The sequence below is a fragment of the Hermetia illucens genome, chromosome 5, assembly GCF_905115235.1.
Source record: "Hermetia illucens chromosome 5, iHerIll2.2.curated.20191125, whole genome shotgun sequence".
In the NCBI taxonomy this organism is placed as follows: domain Eukaryota; kingdom Metazoa; phylum Arthropoda; class Insecta; order Diptera; family Stratiomyidae; genus Hermetia; species Hermetia illucens.
In genome coordinates, this window is record NC_051853.1 from 97339814 (window position 1) to 97356530 (window position 16717).

The following is a 16717-nucleotide window of genomic DNA, read 5'->3' on the forward strand; positions in this document are numbered from 1 at the left end:
TTTAGCCGATCTTATGCTCTTCTTTAGAGCCTCTTTATAGCGATTCCAGCTAGTGCTTGATTCACCTTTCAGAGCACGATTAAGGAGCATCCTTGTCGTTCTCCTCTGTTTTGCCAAATCCGAGTTCCACCATGGTGTTTTACCCTTCTTTTGCATCTTAAGTGGACAGCTTTCTTCGAAAGCTTCTCTCATGCTAGTTGTGATCATCTGGGTTGTCTTCTCAATTCCAGCAATGGATTTGATGCGCTTCCCAGGGATCGTGACTCGGGCGCTCAATTCTGTTTGATACATTACCCAATCTGTCTTCCTCGGATTCCGAAATGGAGTGGGTTGTAGTAAGTAAGTAAGGAATATATAAAAACCCTACAAGGACATTCTAAGTAGAGGCGAATGCAAAAGAATTTAGAGTGTAATCAGCTAGAGTTGATTAAAGATGAACGATTTCCATCTAACAAGTAGCCAATCGAAGGAGTTGTTGGAACATTTCCTGGGAATGCGGGAATTGTAAAAGTTGTTACTGTTAAAACCGCTAATGGCACATCTAGACGAAATTGCACCAAAGTCCTTGGCCAATTAGCCTACAGATCGAAAGTGAAGCTGAAAACAAATCTCCCGAGAAACCTGTATGAGTCAATCATGGCACATTTAGCCGCGCAAGTCCAATGAATTTCCTTTTCACTATTGTCTATTTCTAAAGATTATGTACCATTATTTTTGGAAACAACGTCAACATAATATCATTCAAAGATCGACATGCTATTTACAACGAAGGTAAGGGCACAATTCAGTTATCACACGTTGATTTGGTTTGATTGGTTGATTGCGACCTTGATTCCTATTAACAGGAATTGGAAAGTTTTGGAGCAGAAGAGAGGAGCACTTAACTTTGTCGGAAATGTAACCAATGCCCTTTTCGGAGTCCGAGGCCAAGAAGATGCTAAGCGATGTGACCCTTAAGTTTCATTACTGAAACAGAACAATCAATACATACATATATACGTTGCCTACAAATCAAACCAGTACAGGATGTCCGATGACGATGACGATGTTTGAAGAAAATTGATCCATAGAATGAGCACTCTATCTATTACCGTTACCGTGTCAAATAGCTTTGCCTTCTAAAAAAACACGATTTCCCATTCTCTTAATCATTTAATCCAAGGTTTGATACCCTTTTCGGAAACTACATTAATGTTGTTGAAAATGAATATCTTTTCAATTGCAAAGGTCATCTTCGCCTCAAAGCGATTTACAAATTGCGCATGATTGCAGTCCAGGAAACAAATTGTATTCGTGGCGAAATAAGCGATATGAATTCGCAACGAAAGGTTTTGTGTGATTCGTATCAGGGCTCGTTTTTTCAACCTCAGGCTCAGCAACGTACACGCCCCGACTGAAGTCAAGGAAGCTGCAGTGGAAGACGAGTTTTATGTGCGCCTGGAGACGCTGTTTGACTCACTCCCAACAAACGATGTCAAAATACTGTTGGGGTATTTTAATACGAAAATCCTGGACGAAAAACTGTCACCTATGCTACATGACAACAGCAACACAGATGTACACGGGCTCTGGGAAGAATTTAAAGGCACCATCAAGAAAGTCGCAAAGAAGTTCGTGGTATACAAATCAGGGCGAACGCGAATCGACTGGTTTGACGATGAATGCAGAATATTTCTCTACGCAAAGAACGAAGCCTACAGACAATATATCCAACGTGCAATCAGAGACAGCTGAGTGGTTAGAGCACAAGACTGTCGTACGGAAGGTCGCGGTTCGAATCCCACTGGTGGCAGTGAGATTTGTATCGTGATTTGACGTTGGATACTAGTCGACTCAGCTGTGAATGAGTACCTGAGTCAAATCAGGGTAGTAATCTCGGGCGAGCGTAATGCTGACCATACTGTGTACTGTAGTGTACCGTTACGGTCTTGAATGAAGTGCTCTAACACACTTCAAGGCCCTGATCCAATATGGTTTGTTGCGCCAACGATTATTATAATCAGAGACAAAAAGGAAAAGTCTGACGAGCTACAGCCACAGAAATATTTTGACGAAGAGTTCCTGAACATTAATGAAAACCTAGCTAATAGAAACATCAGAAAAGTATATAGGCTAGTGAATTCAATTAAGAACAGTTAGCAACCTAGGACTAGCCTCTGAAAGCACAAAGATGGTAACAGCATCAACGATGCCGACAGCATCAACAAACGCTGGGCGTAATATTTTGACGATCTTCTGAATCCGACACCTGACGCCTCCATACAAGTAGCCCAAATCGATGGCGGCATTGGTGATTTGGATCCCACTACATATCCTCCGACAGCAGAAGAAGTTGGTTTCGCCGTCCGGTCACTAAAATCAAACAAAGCGCCGGGCGCCGACGAAATTCTCGATGAGTTGTTAAAATCCGATGTGTCTATTAAATGCGATACACCAACTACTGCTGCGCATGTGGTAAGACGAGGAGATCCCAGACGACTGGCGCAGGAGTATTATCTAGTCCATCCACAAAAAGGGAGATGGATTGCGTGTTGGAAATTACAAAGGCATTTCACTATTCGTCCTATAAAATACTGACGAAAATTCTGGAAAATAGAATAGAACCATGCATCGAACGACTCATTGGCGTATACCAAGTCGGTTTCAGTTAAACTAATCCTGCAAAAGTGCTGGGAAGGTAACATTGACGTGTACTGAATCTTTGTCAGTTTCAAACAGGCATACGACAGTGTAGATCGGGCAGAACTGTACAACATAATGTTGCAATTCGGTATACCAGCTAAACTAGTACGACTGACGAAGATGACTATGACCAACTCTATCTCACAGATCAGCATCCAGAACAAGTTGACTAATCCTTTTAATCCTGCTGGTTTGAAACAGGGCGATGGACTGGCGCCGACGCTCTTCAACCTAGCACTCGAATACGCTATCCGAGCAATGGAAACAACACTGAGAAAACTGAGAGCACGGTGGAAGAATAGAGAAGAGGGAGAAGAAAAGAGCAGAATATTAACAACAGAAGGATCAACAACATCATCAAGATGGAGAGATGGGCGTCGTCATCCAAGAAGAGGAAGGCGACGAGTTCAACTTCGTCCAGCGGAGGAAAAAGAGAAACAAAGAAAAGGTGAGTGTAAGTGGAGTTAATGCCCCTCCGGCAAACCCTCAGGCACCCTCCCCCCAGGCTACCCGCCCAAAAAAGGCAAAAATTCCGCCCATCACTGGGTATAAAATTAATGTTCCCCAATTCTTGAGGATATTAAAAGAGAAAGGGTTAAAGCAACCCTAAAAAATACGAGGGCCGATAGGATCCTCATTTTTGCCCAAAGTCTTGAGGATCATGCAGCGATCTTCAACCTTATTAAGGAAAAGGGACTGCATGCTACGACCAGTACCCCTCCGGCTTTAAGAACTCAGTCCTTGGTCATCCGTGGTCTTCATAGAGAGACTGACCCGGCTGACATAATGCGCGAACTCAACGAAGAGTACCCGCACCTAAAGTTGAGAAGTGTTGCAAATCTAATCACGCGAGCCGACAAACTGGTCCACAGCCTGAACCCGGCGCTTCCGTTGAAGTCGCAATCGGCGCTGTTCATGGCTACTTTCGAGCCAGAACAAGATCTAAACGAAGCATTTAAGGTGAAATATATCCTTCACCAGAAAATTTCGCTTGAGAAAGTCAAGCCGATTCAAGATGTGCAGTGCTACAACTGCCAAAACTTCGGGCATATCGCCATTAATTGCTCCATCGTACACCGGTGCGCGAGGTGCACGAAAACCCATGTGCGAGGGGAATGCTCAAATCCCACCGCAGACAAACCAACTTGTTGCAATTGCGGCCAGTCCGGACACCCCGCCAACTACCGCGGATGCCCAGCATACAAGGACATGGTTGCCAGAAGGGAAGCTGGCAGGACGAAAAAAAATGCCGAGACCATGAAAGCCAAACAGGCGGTGACTCAGATGTCACAAAGCTTGGCCAAACCGGGCGTTTCTTACGCTCAAGCAGCTAGGAATACTCTCCCTAGAGCTGCAGCCCCCCAAACTCCTCTTACCCAAACAACTAGGAACACTATTCCTAGAACTACAGCCCCTCAAGTCCCTCAAGGCAACAAATTGGCCTTTCAAAACTTGGTCGAAACTCTCGCTTCGGCCCAAACAAATGAACAGCGACAATTAGCCGCTATCCAACTTTTGAATAGTTTATGGAGTTAAAAGTCGTCACATTTAACTCCGCGTCCTTGGTCTCACACGTCCAACGTGCCACCGCACAAGAGTTGGTCGATTCCCTGAAAGCAGACTTTTTCTGTGTTTCAGAGACACATTTAAAAAGCAGGCACAACGTTAATTTTACCGGATATAACATTATCCGGGACGACACCAACAGCAGTTCCGCCCTTTTAGTCAGAAAAGACTATGCATTTGAGGAAGTCTCCATCAAAAACCTGCAGACCTGTTCCGCGGCAGCGGCCTTAGTTAAAACTAACGACAATAGACGATTAAGATGCGTCTATTGTCGTTAGTTTTAACTGTTTTAAGCTGCAGTCTACATAAAATGTAACTCTCCCTCTGAACAACTGGGCCAAGACTTACAAATCTTGAGCGATCTCCAGTCTAAATCTGAATACCTAATTTTTGGTGGCGACTTTAACTCGCGGCACAATTCCTGGGGCGATTTGGCAAAAAACCGAAATGGGGTTGCCCTCGAAAAATGGATCCATAATCAAAGTGCATTAAACCAGCTTGAGATGATCTTGCCAGACACACCCACAAGGCCTGCAAGTCAGTCAATACTTGACTAATTTCTAATGTCCGCAGACGCCACTCTCACACTGCAGGTGTTAACGTGCAAAACTTTACCAGGGATGCCCGATCACTTCGCAGTTGAACTTATACTTTCCCTAAACTCTCAACTGCAAAAGTGAGTACCCAGCGCAATTCGCCCATACTAACTGGGATAAATTCAGGGCAGAATTAGCACCACAGCTAAACCTGAAAAAAATCACTGTCTCGCAAAACCTAACGGACAAAGAAATCGATGAGGCCATCATCTTGGCTACTGATGCCATCAACTCTGCTACACGCAGAAACACAAAGCTCCTCAAAATCGATGAGATTCAGTTCAATAAACTGCCGCACGAGATAATGAAACACCTGAAAGTCAGAAAAATCTGGCGCAGAAATCTCAAACGAAACTTCCACAAAAATGGCAACAGAACTAACACGGAATATAAAGTGTTAATTTCGCGGATTAACTGCCTTAGTACATTAATCCGTCAAACAACAATTCCGTAGCAAGGAAATCACTCGCAAGCTAGCAGATGTGAAACCCGGATCTAATATGTTTGTACATATAAATAGGCTGACAGGCCGCAACAGATCCAAAAACTTCGTTCTTACCAAGAACAATGAAAACATCGGCAGTGACGCTAGGAAAGCTCAAATACTCGCGGAGTCTTTCCTAAATCAACTAAACTTTTCTTCACCTAGTAACAACCGAGCCGTCAGTTCGATTGTAGACACGACAATCAAAGGCTTTCTACATGAGCATTCACTCAAACTAACTACCTTCTCCGCCTTTAACCCATCCTGCAAACCAAATGACCCAAAAACCTTTTTGAGCTTATCACAGCTCGCAGCCATCAGATGACATAGCAAATATTGTCATCAAAAACTTCCCTAGGGCATCAATGAAGTTCCTTCTTGCAGTCTTCAACAACTGCATCAATAATGGTTACTTTCCCACTACTTGGAAAATAGCAAAGATAATCGCCATTAAAAAAAAAGGCGGCTCCCACGAACCACAAAACTTCAGGCCCGTCTCTCTCCTCTCCAACTTGGGCAAGCTCTTCGAAAAGTATGGACAGTGGGATTAGTCCAACATTGCGATCGGAAAAACATTATTCCGAACCATCAATTCGGGTTCCGGACAAAGCACGGGGCACAACACGCACTAAGCTACCTTCACGATTCAGTGAGTAGCAGACTTAACGTCAATAACAAGCCCACAGTAATGTGTGCATTAGACCTCGAAAAGGCATTTGATTCCGTGTGGGTCAACGGACTTATCTTCAAATTAATCAGCCTTGATTTCCCTATCCCAGTGATCAGACTTATAATAAGTTTCTTCGAAGATAGGCATTTTTACGTCAGCGTGAGAAATGATTATTCCGATCTCCTACCGGTCACTTCTGGAGTACCGCAGGGATCCATTTCAGGGCCTACACTCTACAACATTTTCACGGCCGACACTCCAATCCCAGAGAGCGGCACAGAACTATTACAGTTCGCTGACGACACGCTTATCTTCTCGTCGAGCCTCCGATCCGGTAAGGCAGCTAATGCTATAGAGAAATACTTAACAGATCTCTGGAAGTACTACCAGATCTGGGGGATAAAAATCAACGAGGCTAAAACACAGTTTATTACTCTTCGGAGAAAATCCAGATACTTGGGATCTAGATCTATCCACAGAAAAGCTAAACGCTTAAAGCTACGCATCGGGAATACCGTAGTAAACAGTTCACAACAAATGAAATACCTGAGAATGCTATTTCATGAACACCTACGATTCGACCCCACCTTAATCTTGCTCTCAGCAGAGCACGCGGTGCACTAAGTAAAATCTACTCTATTCTTTGTAAAAGAGTAGGACTTTGCACTAAATCTAAACTGACCCTATACAAAGTGCTCATAAGACCGATTCTTTGCTACGGAGCCCCTACATGGATCTCTTGCTCGACCAAAGCTATGAAGAAGTGCGAGTCCTTCGAGCGCAAAATTTTGAGACACTGCGTCGGCTTGTCGTACAATTGGAAAACCAAGAAGTGCGGCCGCAACGCCGAAGTGTACAGGCGAGCAAAAGTTAAACCTCTTCGAGAGTTCGCTCTCAACCTGTTAGAAAGATTCTTCGAAAGAACGGAGAATCACCCCAATCCACTCATGAGGCAACTTTATCTGGAGGGTGACTCCACCCCATTGGCCACATTCTTAAGGCCTTGCCAAATTGTGAGCTCTGCATTAAAACCTGCCATTGTCTCTCTCTTCGACACTCCTTGCCTGGTAGGGGTGCACAGAGGTTAAGCGTGAAATTGTGAGCGCTATAAAAACATTAGTTATAAGAATTAGATTTAAGTATTATTTATTAGATTAGATTAAGTTAGAATAAGTAAGTAAATAAGCCTTCTCGCGCTCTAGGTGCAGGCGCAGTTTTTTTTTTCAAAAAAATATGTCCAGTTTTTTAATCATGAATTGTCAAGATCTATGTGTAAAGTAAATACACCGTAAAAAGTAATGTCAGAGAAGGTCGGGCAGGCCAAACATTGTAATAGCCACCCGTTTTTTTTTTTAATATTTAATTATGACACATAAGCTACATTTAGGCTAGTATAAGAAACAAACGCTATGTATTTCATGTAAGTCACTGGTTTTTAAATAAATGATTTTAAAATGAAAAAAAAAAAATGAGCAGAATATTTACGGACAACGAACAACTACTGGACTTCCACGATTGGAGGACGTGGTCACATGACCGAGATAATTGGAGGACAACGATCCAGGCGGCCAGGGCCCGAAGTTGGGCTGTAGTGCCAGAGTGATGATGATGAGTTTAAACTTACAAACCTGTAAAGTTGGTAAAATTTGTTTCATTATATTATAATAGGTTTTAAATGATATGCAAAAATTATGGCCTTAATTATTGAAAATTTGGGAATACCTGTTAGGCATTAAATGGGAGAAAACATGGTCTTAATATGTAGCAAAGTCACTTAAATATGGTAGTTCTAGTCTTTTGGCACATTAATTTTTCATTGTTTTTATTCAAAACTACGCTATAACTGTGTAACGATGAAAGATAAAGTACCTATTCCATGGACCAATTTTCCTCAAACATGTGGTATTATCTACCAACCACAAAATTACTCAAACGGGGAAGTGCTGGAAGATTTGATTGTGATTTTGGAAGAATTGGCCCAAATGCAGGATGAATACTACAGTTATATTTCAATGCAACACACCAAAGAAATCATCTAATTATCTCGCCTGGAAGTTTACTAGAACAGGCGCATTGGATTTTGCAACATCTTCCGATTGGAATCCAGGCCTTATACTGTTCATGATATCATACCAGTGCCTACAATACATTAACAAATGCACTTAATGATTATGCCCGAAACACAAAATCACTTTAGATTGGAGATATTACTTCCCAATAACAGAGCATGAGTTATCCAACTGCGAACAAATGGACATCATCTGACATCATCTCCAGTATATGGATTAGAATTATCCAAATATATATTATATATAATACTACCGAAGAAATAACAATGGCAATCAACCTGTCGTCGGAATTTAGCCAACTGCTAAAACTCAAAAAAGCGATAGCCAGCACCAGCGAGGATATTCTTTTTTTGAAACTTACCATGTTACTCCAAAAAGCCACCAAACCAAAATAAACCCGCAACTACTCGGGTCTAATCGCCAAAAACTAGTACTAGAAAAACTTCGCCTAAAGAACAGCATCAATAATTGATAGAAAAAACTTTCTTACCTTACGCTGAAAGCGCATGATATTCACCTCCTACTAGGTAAAGAATCTTTAGGACAGAAAGGAGCTATAGAGGACACTATCGACAAGTCCAGCGGGACTTCGAATGTGAAAGCGAAGAAAGCATGCGATAGTGACGAAAAAAATGAAGTTTTAAGATACAAAAAGCCATCAGAAGGCCAAAGTAGAAAGCATCCCGAATCAGTTAAGGAAGCACTGGCATACTTAGAGGAAAAACTAATTAATATCGACGAATCATCGTGGGAGAAGGAACGTGGGACAATATATGAAGTGAGCTATCCTTTGTATGATTGAAAGCTACTTCATGTTCAGGAATTGATACTTCAAACCGTAGGGGGCGCCAACATGGGGAATCCGCTATCACCATTTATCAGTGACATCTTTATGGAGCGAATATAGGAACGTATAGAACAACTTGCATTTGGGAAACGAAGAAAGCTTGAATCCATACTCAACAAATTGAATACGGTCCACAAGAGTATTACATTCATTCAGAAAACGAAGAAAACAATCCCAGCAACATCACAACACTCCCTCTCATAAAAAATGGCACCACAACGCAATGCTCCATCACATGCTAACCACGCCTTTAGCAGAGGAACGTTTAAACAATGGGAAACGCGACATCGTTGAAACTGCGGAAAAAAACGCGTTCAACACGAAGATCATAGAAGGAATAATCAGTAAAAAAGTCGGGAAACCGGAAGCTTGACGCTTCAGGTATAAAAGGTTTTGTGTTTCCCTATGTGAGGAGCATAACGTAGTTCTCCATTGGCTTATAGCATTGACCCGAGATATTTAAATCCTCAGTTCTGGGCAGGTTACCACCATTGCCAGAACTCAGCGATTTAAATATCTGGAGGGGCAGATTACTGCCATTGAAAGAACTGAGCGATTTAAATATCTCGAGTCAATGCTACCAGCCAATGGAGAACTGCGTAATGAAATGTTTCAAGCATTAACGCCACCTGGATGAAGTGGCATTCCGCAACTGGTGTTCTTTGTGATCAACGTATCAGCGCACGTCCCAAATCTAAAATTTACTGCAATGTCGTCCGTCTGTCGCTCTCTATAGTTTGAGTGTTGACTATAAAGGACAATGAACGGCGTCTTGCGGTAATGGGGAAGAAGACGTTGCATTGCACTGGTGGCGTGACACGTTTTGATTACGTCTGAAATGAGAATATCCGCGATCGATATCGGTTTGCACCGATCGAAAAAAAAAAACTGGAAAAACTGCAAGAGAGGCGTTTTCGATGGTGTGGTCACGTAATTCACGCTAACGAGAATTCAACAACCAGTATTGATCAGAACATCGAAAGCAATGGTAAGCAACCAAAAGGCCGGCCAAAACAATGGTCTCATGATACACTGGATGGGGATTTGAAGGTCTCGCGATTACATCCTGATCAGGCATTTGATAAAATAAAATGACGAAACCGATCACGACGAGCCGACCCCGCTTGTGAACTGAACTGAACTGAAGGCTAAAGAAAAAGAAGAAGATGTGAGAAGCGGCGAGCCTGACAGTTCCGTGTCACATAGTTAAAAATTCTATTGGCATCTATTTTTTAGAAAGTAATTTAAATAAATCATTTGATGGAAAGCTCTGTATTGAAATAGTCAACCTCATACGCTTCACACTCTGAGTTTAATATTATTAGCAAATCCCAACAATTTAACCAACATCAAATATAAACAAGTCGGGAAACCGGAAGCTGGACGCTTCAGGTACGAAAGGTTTTGTGTATTTCTTAGTACGTAGCACGTAATATATGCATACATTATGTGAGAATATCCACTTTCGGATGATATTAACATTCATAGTCTTGAATTTGCGAAGAAGCCACAACTTTGACCTATCATAACTTTGTTAGTAATGGTGCGATTTCCACCAAACGATCATGCTCTATGTTATACTCTATATTGTTGTGAAATTTCGTGGTGCTAGGATGAACATAAGGGGGGTTTTGCAGCCAATTACTAAAAATTATAGTAATATACTATTATTAACTTTATTTGTACAGATATCACTATGGAAGGTATTTTGGAGCCTAGGCACCATATAGTGGCAGCCTCCTGATTTTTTTCAGATTTTTCGGTTTGGTAGTTTCTGAGAATGGCCCCCTTAAAGGAATGATCACTTTCAACCCCCCGCACTCCCCACGTTTCCAACAAATGTCAAAACTATGACCGGCTTCGAAAAGTACTAAACGAGACCTTTAATTTGATACCCCACATGACTATATTTGATGAAAAAAAAATTTACACCCACCTTTTGCATGTATGGGGACCCCCCTTAAATTCGTCGTAAAAGGATGTAACTCACTGTATGCGTGAGCGTTCACAGTTCCCACCTTTCTACCAAATTTGGAGTCAATCGCTACAGCCGTCTCCGAGAAAAATGCGTGTGACGGACAGACAGACAGACAGACAGACAGACAGACAGACGGACAGACAGACAGTAAACCGATTTTAATAAGGTTTTGTGTTTACACAAAACCTTAAAAAGGGCTAGGGAGAATTAGATTCTTCTTGAATGGAATTTTAATATTTCACTCGAATTTCAATTATTCTCGTTAATTATGACGTCAGCATCTTATTTGTATTGCTTAGAATGCTGTTAATTCGCGCGAAATTGCTAAGTTTGAACTGCTATAACTTTGGCGTTAATTGCCATATTTCTACGAAATTTTGCATGTATATACAAAATATTGTCCTCAATGCTGGTACAAAATTCAGAAGTCCTAGAATGAATTTAAGGGGGGTTTTCCAGTAAATTTCTATAAAGTAGTAATATACTATTAGTAAGTTTATTTGAGCAGATATGGGAATGGGACATATTTTGAGGCCTAGATTTCATCTAGACGCACCACCCTGATTTTTTTCGGATTTTTAGGTTGGGTAGTTTCCGAAAATGAGTCCTGTCTCACTTCAAGTGCGTACATTTTGACTCCTTACTCACGCACTTTGCAATTTATGCCAAAACTAATGTCAGTTTCGAAAAGTACAAATCGAGACCTTTCATTTGATACCCTACACGACTATATCCGGTGAAAAAAATTTTTGAATCCCCCCTTTGCATGTATGGGGAGCCCCCCTTTAAACTCCACCTAAATTTATGCCACTCACTGTATGCGTGGGATTTCATAATTCCCATCTGTCCACCAAATTTCGTTCTGATCGGTTTAGCCGTTTTGGAGAAAAATGCGTGTGACAGACAGACAGACAGACACATTGAATCGATTTTAATAAGGTTTTGTTTTACACAAAACCTTAAAAAATGACAAAAATGAAAGGAATAACCTGACGATATTTTTTACACAAGCGGGACCATCTAAAAACGTCGAGTTCCTATCATCCATTCCCAAATTAGCTATCAGGTGAAAAACATCCGAAGGAAATGTGAAGTGATATCTACCAGCAGACCACATCAACTGAAGACACGATTAGGAAGCGTCAAGGACCCCAAGGAAGATAGCAAGAAAAGCGAAATCTATCAGATAACCTGCACCGATTGTGAAGAAACATATTATATATAGGGCAAACTAGGAGATTAATAACAACGACGTTCAACGAACATATAAGGGAAGCAAATCCCGCGAAAGCAAAAACCAGACCAACACAGTGAGACGCATCATCGAGGAGGAACATACAATAACGGTGGATAGCCTAAGGGCAATTAAGGAGGTTAATGGCTTCCGCAAATTGAACGCATTAGAGAGTTTCATCATCTACAAGAGACGGGAGGAAAAAAGAATTAACAGTGATTTAGGAAATGTCAACAAATTTTTGGATTAATTAGGTAATAAAATTAACTAGTAATTTAGGTATTTAAGGACAAGCTGGATCACTGAAGAAGAGGGCAACTGGTCCTCGAAATACCGGTATATGAGGAATAGAAAACTCACTATTCAGCGTCAAAAAATAAAATTGATCTTTTTTTTCTTTCATTATAAATATGAAGTTTAATTTTGTCCCAACATCAAGTTATGGAGTCGACTGCAGGTTCAAAGTACCAAAGTGCCACTGTCCAGAAACGGCCAGTATATTTTTGTCACTACATCACCACAAAGCGTTACACTATATTGTTACGCAAAAAAAAATAAACAAATTGCGTTTAAAGGCGAAGGAACTCTTAGTTTACAATCGGGCTGCCCGTTGACGCATCCTTTCGCTCGAAATTCGTATATTCTTTTGGAAAATCAAATTTGGATATCATGCCTGCAATCGGTTTTAGTGCTATTTGGAATCAGGCAATTACCCGAGGCACCCAAAACTTCATTTCATCAGTAAGCCGAGAAGTGGTGACTTTGAAAGAAGCATTAAACCGACAGCGGCAAGAAATCGACAAGATGACCACCAATCCAAATCTACTGGACTCCAAATTTTCAGCCAGGAGCATCATAATTATTAATACTTATCATCATTATTCTTTGCTTTCCATTCATTATCAGTGTTGTGGAAATCTCCGGCAAAGAAGTGAATCTTAACAAGGCACCTCGAAACGCAACCTGGAAATGCTCCACTCGCTATACAACTGGTCTACCTTTCTTTCAGATGGCCGCGACGAAGCGAAGGACCTTCTAATCAACCGATGGAAAAATTATCGTTTTGAGAAAACGGGGATTCCTGGTGGGCGGAGTCTTTGGATTTCATCAAAGACGTAGTATATATACTGATCGGCCGACTATAAAAGACAAAGAACGGCATCTTTCGGTAATGGCGACGAAGATGTTGCGTTGGAATAGTGGTGTGACACGTTTTGATCACATCCGAAATGAGGATATCCGCGATCGTTATGGGGTTGCACCGATCGTGGAAAAATTGCGAGAGACGCGTCTTCGTTGGTATGGTCACGCAATTCGCGCTAACGAGAATTCACTTGCCAAGATTGGTCTGAACATCGAAGTCGATGGTAAACGACCAAAAGGCAGACCTAAACAACGGTGGCTTGATACGCTGGATGGGGATTTGAAAGCCTCGAGATTGCACCCAGATCAGGCATTCGATAGAGCCAAATGGCGAAGCCGATCACGACGAGCCGACCTCGCTTGTGAACGGGACAAAAGCTGAAGAAAAAGAAAGAAGAAAGATATATAGGTACAGTATTCGGAAATAGGCAATTTGTTTAGGGTGAGCATAATATATATGGCTGTCACATGTACGTACGTCTTGTAGTTTGGAAAAATATGAAAGAGTATGTTGGATTTGTAGCTATATACGGATACAAAAATGTGCGTTGAAATTTCTTACACAAGATCAACACAAAACCTTCATACCCGAAGCGCGAGCTTCCGGTATTCCTACTTGTTTAGGAATTAAAATGACTGCGCCAGCTTAAGAGTTAAGAAATCTAAAAAAAATACTTAATATTTTTTGCTGACATACAGTTTATCCGGTAATTTTGGAACACCTTGTATATGTGAAAGATTGTCAAAGTACTTTTTAACATGCAAATTTTATGTGTTTTTAAGCCTTCTGACAACCCTTTATCTTCCATCCAGCTTTCTAACAATATTTGTCCTGTATTTGTGATTCATCACTCTATATATATGCAAAATTTCAACCGTGCAAGTGTTATTTTGTTTCTGAACAAAATTTGACATGTTTGGCCCGCCCACGCCTTAGTCTGATTGTCAGGTCGCTGCTTCACCGACAATATTCTAGTCATTTCCAGTTAAAATTTTTCGTTCAACGAGTCATGTAAATTTTCGTGTAGCTAGCACTCCGTTTATAAAGCTGCAATCGAAAGCATCTATGAAAAACCAATCGATCCCTGAAATATAGCGATAATGTCAGCTGAGTCTACTCAACAGACTGATTCCACTGAAGAACAAGTCGGGAAACCGGAAGCTGGAAGCTTCAGGTACGTGTATTTCTTAGTACGTAGCACGTAATATATCCATATACAGTCGAACCTGGATATAAGGAACTTGGATATAAGGAAAACTTCTTTAAATGGAACATTTTTTCGTGCACCTTCAATTTTCAAAGAAAAAATAACATTTTTCAATTTTTCGAACTTCTATATATGGAATAGAAAACCTCTTTATAAGGAATTCATTTTTTTTCCGGAGCCTCTATAAATGGAAATTTTTATGTTATTCAGTTGTCATGACCTCTATATATGGAATTTTCCCCTGAACGACAAAAAGGGAAGGTCTTTTTTTTTTCTTAGAATCGTGCAATTTTCTATTGTGACACGTTTTGAAATTTTTTGTTTATTCAAAGTTTAATTTGAAACTCGGTGATAGTGGTGACGATTCTTTCACTTGCAAATTAAACCTTTTACTGTTCCTTTGCCGCTATAACTTTTGTTTCTTTTAATAATAAAAGGCTGTCATGTCCGAAAACAAGAGAAAAAATTTAAGTTTAAGTGAGAAATTGAAATTGATAAAGGAGTTTAAAAACGGAAAAACTCGGAATGCAATATCCGCGGAATATTTCGTGCCGCTGTCGACATTGTGTCGTATTTTAAAAGAAAGCGACAAAATCAAACAAGAGTGTTCTGAAGGACATGGCAAAATAAAAAGAAATCGTAATTCGGAATATCCGAATCTGGAACAGTGTTTAGTGGAGTGGTTGAAACAGTGCCAAAGCAAGAATGTACCTGTAAATGGACCGATTTTGAAAGAAAAAGCTGAAGAATTTGCTAGGAAGTTGACGATTGGAGGTTTTTGCGCCAGCAACGGTTGGTTGGATGGCTTTAAAAAAAGAAATGATCTTATTTTTAAAAAAATTTCTGGTGAAAGTGGTGCTGTAGACATCAACGCATGTAGCCAGTGGATAAACGATCTTCCCGCTTTGCTGGGAGATTATTCTCCTAACGACATTTTCAATGCAGACGAAACAGGGCTCTTTTTTAAATGCTTGCCAGATAAGACCTTTACCTTTAAGGGAATTTCGTGTCATGGTGGGAAGTACAGCAAGGAACGTGTCACTATTCTTTTATGTGCGAACATGACTGGCACTGAGAAATTACCCGTTTTTCTTATCGGCAAGTCAAGGAAACCCAGATGTTTTGCAGGTGAGTAAAAGATTCTTCGTTCGCTGTTACTGTATAAATGACATTAACAGAATAAAGGTTATGAGTCGATAGTTAAAATACTATAGATTTTTTTCTGTTTTAAGCGTGATAACTCTTCCTGTTGAATACAAAAACAATAGCAAAGCATGGATGACTGCAGCACTTTTTTCGGAATGGCTTAAGAAAATCGATATTCAGATGCGCCTCGAAAATAGGAAAATTTTACTTTTTATCGATAATTGTACTGCCCATTACAGCTCAGATGAACTACAACACATAAAAGCTGTCTACCTACCTCCAAACTCCACCAGCAAGCTGCAGCCCCTAGATCAGGGAGTGATTCAAAATTTTAAAATTAATTATCGTCGGGAGGTTGTTCGCCATATTTTAACAAATCTCGAAAGCAACGGTAGCTTGGAAATAAACGTTCTCATCGCAATGAGATTTGTGAAAAAAGCATGGTTATCTGTAACCCAGACCACTATAGCTAACTGTTTTAGGAAAGCAGGGTTCAGGATAAATGGTTTACAAGAGCCCCAATATTCCGAATGGGACTCTTCACATGAGGAGTTACGGCCTTCATTCCAAGAGTGGTCTGAATTAACTTCCAATGCCGGTGAGAGGGTACCTAGCTTCGAAGATTATGTAAACGTCGATGAAAATATCGAGGTTACAGGAGAGCAAACAGTCGACGACATTGTGAGCACCCTCCAAATGTGTGACACCAATGAAAACGATAGTGATGAAGATCACGACGATACTCTTGAAATAAAACTTGTAAAGAAGAGGGAAGCGTTAGAGGCACTGCATACTTTAACAAAATTTTTTGAACAGCGTGAAACCGAACCAAAGATATTCGAAAATATTATCGCTCTTGAAAGAAACGTTGAAAATGTGGTCACTGATAAACAAACAAAAATATTTGATTTTTTCAAAACTTAATATCTATGAGATAGACACTCATTCCATTTATGTATTCGACTGATTACAGTGACGACTTATGAAATAAAGAATCTTTGATATTGATATACTCTTTTTAATTTTATTTATCATGCGGATTATTTATTTGTATTTAAATGAAAACTCAAAGTTGCTGTAATACTAAATACACC